The following is a 7500-nucleotide window of genomic DNA, read 5'->3' on the forward strand; positions in this document are numbered from 1 at the left end:
ATAGATTTCTAACAAAACTTTATGGTCTAATCAATCGATTCGTCTGGTGCCAAAATATTTAATCATTTACTAAAGCTACCAGACCGAAAATTTATGACGTTCCAAAAAAAAATTAATAGATCTAATGTCACACTCAGTAAAGATTTATGATACATGTATAGGGTGTACCCAATGCGTACGAGCGTGTCCTACAGATGTCCTGGAAATGATACCCTGGGACGGATTAAAGCTAAGCAAATTGCTTCCGCACCAAGAACGGAGACTGTGTAGGTTGTAAAGATGTGAATCTGCTTGTCCAACGGATTCTTAAGTAACGGTTATTATGGCATGAGACAACCCGTAGCATGGGTCTAGCTTATTAATACGTTACAAAAAACTCCCCTTGAATCCATTGATTCCTCTTACCGACAAAACCCGTACTCGATAAATAAAAAAATCCGAGCGCGGTTTTTCTGGTCAAATCAAAGTGTATTTTGTCTTTACTATGAGTGATTTTTATTGGTTAACAATCATTGTGTTTTGCCCATATCCGCGGTTCCTTAATTGCTCTTTCCCTCATAGAGGAAATAAGGTAGTTCGATGTATACTATCTGTATCTGCTTATTTGAACTCCTTCTAACGACCTACGTATTCTGTTATCATTTAAATTGGACGATCCATAATCCAATTGGAAGAAGACTTTAACTGGATAAATATTTTTGATTTTCACTGGAGACTCGGAATCGACGGACTTTCTATAGGACCCATTTTATTGACAGATTTATCACTACTTAGCTACTTCAGCGGCTTGGCCAGTTACCCGAAATTCGCGATTGTTCCATTTCCTGATGTTAGCAATGTACAGTGGTCAAATAGGATCATTTTCTTCTCGAGACCTCTTACTTTTTTCATCATGTGGAATTAGAATTAATTCCTGTTTACCTACTTTATCCATGTGGGAGGAAAGAAACGTCTGTACTCAGCTACAAAGTTCATTTGTACACTGCAGGAGGTTCCATTTTCTCTTAATGGGAGTTCTAGGTATGGGTTTATATGGTTCCAATGAACCAACATTAAATTTGAAACATTAGCTAATCAATCGTATCCCGTGCATTGGAAATAATATTTTATTTGGGTTCCTTATGCTTATGCTGTCAAATCACCGATCATACCTTTACATACATGGTTGCCAGATACCCATGGAGAGGCGCATTACAGTACATGTATGCTTCTAGCTGGAATCTTATTAAAAATGGAGCATACGGGTTGGTTCGGTCAATATGGAATATTACCCCACGCCCATTCCATATTTCTCCTTGGTTGATGATAGTAGGGACTATTCAAATAATCTATGCAGCTTTAACTTCTCTTGGTCAACGCAATTTAAAAAAGAGAATAGCCTATTCTTCCGTATCTCATATGGGTTTCATAATAATAGGAATTAGTTCTATAACCGATGCGGGACTCAATGGAGCTATTTACAAATCATCTCTCATGGATTATTGGTGCTGCACTTTTTTCCTGGCAGGAACAAGTTATGATAGAATACGTCTTCGTTATCTTAACGAAATGGGGGGAATAGCTATACTAATGCCAAGAATCTTTACGATGTTCAGTAGCTTCTCAATGGCTTCTCTCGCATTACCAGGAATGAGTGGTTTGTGCAGAATTTGTGATATTTTTGGGAATAATTACTAGCCCAAAATACCTTGTAATGTCAAAAATACTAATTACTTTGTAATGGCAATTGGAATGATATTAACTCCTATTTATTCATTATCTATGTCACGCCAGATGTTCTATGGATACAGGTTATTCAATGTTCCCAAGTCTCACTTTGTGGATTCTGGACCACGAGAAATCTTTATTTGATGTGTATCCTTTTACCTATAATAGGTATTGGTATTATCCAGATTTCGTTCTTTCACTATCAGTTGACAAGGTAGAAACTATTCTATCTAATTACTTCATGGTAGCTTTCATGGATGGATTTTTTATGGTTATGGGCAGCACAGAAGATCCAATCCAATAATCCTGCACTGCTGTTTACAAACAAATCAATCGTTGGCTAGACCAATCAAAAGGAAAAGAAGATTTTCCTTCTATCAAGTCAAAAATGCAATTAAATGAAGGAAATTGTAATCAGAAATATCTGTAGTTTTATTATTTAACTACAGATATTTCTGATTACATATATATCTTTCACCTTATACATATAATGTATAAATGAGATAATAATATTATGGTTAATAATATTATGGTATATGAGAGGGTATATGAGAATGAAAGGGTATGTGTACAATCTTTCTATGTATTCTGCAGTTTTTTTCTTCAATTAGATGTTTAATGTGAATGAACCATAACTATGTAGCCCTCTTCCTAATAGATTGACCCCAAAATAGCAGATCCAAATTATAAGAAATCCCATAGAAGCCACAATTGCTGAATTTGCACCTTGCAAACTTTATTTGTTCTAGTATGTAAATAAATCGCGAATACGGTCCAAGTAATAAATGCCCAGGTTTCTTGGGTCCCAATTCCAATAAGATCCCCATGCCTCATTAGCCCATACTGCTCCTGAAAGAATACCTATAGTTAAAAGGGTAAAACCCAAGCCAATGACACGATAACTCCAAAATCCAATCGCTGAGTCAATTGATACCTGTGATAATTCTAAACGAAAAATTCACGTATTGGGTCTCATCAAAAGAAAATGAACTAATTAATAAATGATTGGTTTACCGAAAATATCTATCTTTCTTCTAAACGTAATGACCAGGAGAGTTATGGATAATAATGATCCACATAAAAGAGCTGCATAGCTCAACAACATCATACTTACGTGCATCATTAACCAACGGGATTGGAGAGCAGGCACTAATATTGCGGATTGATGCATTTAGTTAAAAGACCCGAAGTGGCAAAGCCTTGGTAAAATAGCGCTTGGGGCGGTTATTTACTGAAAAATTCTTATAGTTTCTAAATATGGAACTATATGAATAAGGGAGAAACTCCATGAAAGGAACATTAATGATTCATATAGATCACTTAATGGTACATGTCCCGAATAAATCCAACGAGTAACTAATAATCCTGTTATACAGAAAAAAGTAGCTATCATGCCTTTTTCTGACGAATCACATAGTCCTACAATTTCATAGACCAAGGTCATCAGATGAGTAGGAATCACAATTGAAATGATCGAAAAGATATGTGAGTTAATATATGTTCTAAAGTTGCAAATATCATAAACAATCATTTTTTGTTTTTATAGTTATAAAAAAAGGGAACCCTTCCTTAATTACCGAATGAAATATGGTATCGAATTAAAGGATCCGTTGTGTCCTTTTTGTTTAGAGAATGCCGCCACTCGGACTCGAACCGAGATGCTCTAGCACTGCTTCCTAAGAACAGCGTGTCTACCGATTTCACCATGGCGGCTTGTTCGAAGTAATACTAACTCATGCATATTCAATCGTCGATATTGAGAGGTTCAATGCAATTGCAATAGATGATTATTGAATCAATCGAAGAAAGCCATTCAAGTCAATATTTGAAGGTTCCATAATTGTTACTAGCTTACCTTAAAGCTTAGTAATAGTGAATCGATGGGGAAAATAGTGAATCGATGGGAAAATGGCAATCCCCATCTCGCAAATCATATAAAAATGCACTCTATTCACTATATTGAACCTTGTATCTTGCGTCTAATAACGCCCTTAAAACACAAATAGTGCCATTTTGAGGCCCAATATATGATACAGAATCATTAATTTATCCAATCATGATTGATGTTGATTTAGATCATTTGAAGGGTTTCTTATCACATTATTATTTATTCTTTGCTTTTTTATTTCATTTTTTTGTCGTACAAAAAAACCTTTGAATAACCGGTAGAAATGGATTTAGCTAAAGAAAAAGCTTTTACCGCTGCCCAATATCCCTTCTCTTCCAAAAATTTCTACGAATATGCTTTTTTGATATAGAAGTACGTTTTTTTGGAACCGCCATGCAAAAATGAACTTTTCTAAGTTGAATGTGAAAGACATGTATTGTTCAAAATAGATCATTAATTCTTCTATTCAATATCTATTATTAGTTATAGATTTCTTCATAACATACAAATATGCGCATATAGCATATAATAGGGACTAAACTAAATTATGCTAGGGACTCAAACTCAAGTTGGAGAATAAAAAGAAAGGAGATTCGATTCGCTAGGTATAACTCTCATAGAAAAAAATAGTTATCTTTTTCTCTTTTGAAGTATTCATTATCATTATTATGCATACAATGAAAATCTCAGAAGAAAGAAAATGTACTAATTGTTTCATATCTCCATTCATTAGGATCGATGGTATCAACTACCGATGAAATCGACCCCCGCAGATAAATAATATAAAAAGAAAAATAAATAAAATAAAAGGTTACAATTCCTATCTCAGTCTATTCAAATAGACCATATATATAACCTACATATACCTACCGTCGTAATACATTAATAACAATAACCAGAAATTAATTACCTACATGAGATAAAACAATAAGATTTTCTCTACCAATTGATCCCATTAAAGCATAGCGCCCCCACGATTCGAATAATACTTTGTTCAATGATCCATTACTTGAACATTACTTGAACTTGATTAAGGCAATTTAAGTAACCTCTTACTTCACCTTCTTACTTCACCCATATGGGAGTTACAAGTATCATAGAATTTCCCACAAGTTCTGGTGGAAGCCAATCAATCAGTTCAAATTAAATTTAAATTAGTTAATGATTGGATAAAAGATCTGTTGGGTTGAGTTATTGCGGATCTCATGATCCATATCAAAAGCTAATAATTACTTCACCCCTAGTATAAGCAATAATTGCTTAATTATATCATTGACCAATTCAATTGTAACTCCTTGGGTCAAATTTTAAATAGTCGAGGAAGAGCGAGATTAATAAAAAGAATATTCTTTCGTATCCTTATTTGGTTTGTGTTAAAAAAAAAATAAATAAGAACTGGTGATGAATGTGAATTGGGAACAATAATTAATATAATTAATTAGAAGAAAATAGAGGAAAAGGTTGATTTAATTTATTATTATGGTTATGGAACGCACATATCAATATGCATGGATATACCTTTCGTTCCGCTCTAGTTACTATGTTAATAGGATTGGAACTCCTGCTTAATCCGACAGCAACAAAAAATATTCGTCGTATATGGCTTTTCCCGCGTTTTATTGTTAAGTATAGTTATGGTCTTTTCCACTAAGCTGGCGATCCAGCAAATCAATGGTAGCTCAATTTATGAATATCTATGGTCTTGGAGCATCACTAGTGATTTTCCTTAGAATTCGGCTACTGATTGATCCACTTACTTCTATTATGTCGATATTAATCACTACTGTTGGAATCCTGGTTCTTATCTATAGTGATAATTATATGTCTCATGACCGAGGATATTGAGATTTTTTGCTTATATGAGTTTTTTCAATACAGCGATGCTGGGATTAGTTACTAGTCCCAATTGATACAAATCCATATTTTTGGGAACTAGTGGAATGTGTTCCTATCTGTTAATAGGTTTTGGTTTACCCGACCAATTGCAGCAAATGCCTGTCAAAAAGCGTTGTGACCAATCGTGTGGGGATTTTGGTTTATTATTAGAATCCTAGGTTTTATTTAATAACAGGTAGTTCGAATTTCAGGATTTATTCGAAATATTCAATGATTCGATCATTAATAACAATGAGATGAATTCCTCATTTGCTACGCTTGTGCCTTCTTATTATTCCTCGTGCAGTTGCTAAATCTGCGCAATTCCCACTTCATGTATGGTTACCTGATGCTATGGAGGACCCACTCCTATTTCGGCTCTGATACATGCGGCTACTATGGTAGCCGCAGGAATTTTCTTGTAGCTCGGCTCTTCCTCTTTCATAGCCATACCTTACATAATGAATATCATATCTTTGATAGGTTAATAACGGTACTATTAGGAGCTACCTTAGCTCTTGCTCAAAGAGATATAAGAGAAGTTTAGCTTATCCACGATGTCTCAATTGGGATACATTATGTTAGCTTTGGTATAGGTTCTTATCGAGCCGCTTTATTCCATTTGATCACTCATGCTTATCTAAAGCATTATGTTTTAGGGTCTGGATCAATCATTCATTCCATGGAACCCATTATGGGTATTCTCCGACTAAGAGTCAGAACATGTTCTTATGGGCGGTTTAACTAAATATATGCCAATTACAAAAACAACTTTTTTTTAGGTACACTTTCTCTTGTGGTATTCCACCCTCGCTTGTTTTGGTCCAAAGACGAAATTCTTAATGATAGTTGGTTGTATTCACCGATTTTGCGATAATAGCTTTCTACACAGCAGGATTAACTGCATTTTATATGTTTCGTATGTATTACTTACTTTCGAAGGGCATTTACGTAGTCATTTTCAAAATTACAGCGGACACACAAATAGTTCCTTCTATTCAATATCCATATGGGGGCAAGAAGTTCCAAACCTGTTAGCAGCAATTTGCTTTTAACAACAAGGAATAATAATGACAAGTCCTCCTTTTCCAATTGCTCGTTTCTAATACATATAAAATTGCCGGTTATGTAAGAACCATGCGATCATCTTTTAGTACTCATTTTTCAAAAAAGACTCTCATACTTACTATATCCGCATGAATCGGACAATACCATGTATTCCCCTGCTATATTGGCCATATTTACTTTGTTCGTTGGATGCATAGGAATTAATTTCGGGCACGAAGTAATGGAGGTTGACATATTATCAAAATGGTTAACCCCATCGATGAAACTTTTCCATCAGAATTCAACTGATGAAGATTGGTATAAATTTTGACGAATGCATTTATTCAGTTAGTATAGCCTACTTCGGAATATTTATAGCATCTGTTCTATATGGGTCTGTCTATTCAGATCGACAAAATTGTACTTAATCAATTCATTTGCTAAAATAGATTCTAAAATGAGAATCGTTTAGAACAAATAATAAATGTCATATACAACTGGTCATACAATCGCGGCTACATAGACGTTTATTACGAAAAAGTATTCATAGGGGTGTACGAGGATTAGCTCAACTAACTCATTCTTTTGATCGACGAGTCATTGATGGAGTTACTAATGGGATTGGCGTTGCAAGTTTCTTTCTAGGAGAAGGTATTAAATATATAGGGGGGGTCGAATTTCCTCTTATCTATTCTTATATTTAGCTTGTGTATCAATAGTCCTACTAATTACTATTACTATTTTTCTAAATAGTATTTTTATTAAAGCTAAAGTATTTCTATAGTATATAGAAATAGATCTTTCATAACCCGAGTTCTTAGAAGTAAGAGATAAGAGGGACCTATAGAAATGTGGTTAGAAATCCATAATAAAGTCCGACCATAACGACCGAATTCAATATATTCATCCATAATAATAATAGATTACCGAGTAGACTATATTTCAAAATCATTCATTAACCTCCCCTTTTCTGTTGCAACTTA

At 34.3% G+C, this 7500-nt stretch overlaps 1 pseudogene; it reads left to right on the plus strand.

Moving 5' to 3' along the window:
* Window positions 1-1022: 1022 nt before the first annotated feature.
* On the plus strand, window positions 1023-2011 carry LOC126409317 (NAD(P)H-quinone oxidoreductase chain 4, chloroplastic-like; annotated as a pseudogene).
* Window positions 2012-7500: the final 5489 nt, after the last annotated feature.

The sequence above is a fragment of the Nymphaea colorata genome, unplaced genomic scaffold (assembly GCF_008831285.2).
Source record: "Nymphaea colorata isolate Beijing-Zhang1983 unplaced genomic scaffold, ASM883128v2 scaffold0089, whole genome shotgun sequence".
Lineage (NCBI taxonomy): Eukaryota > Viridiplantae > Streptophyta > Magnoliopsida > Nymphaeales > Nymphaeaceae > Nymphaea > Nymphaea colorata.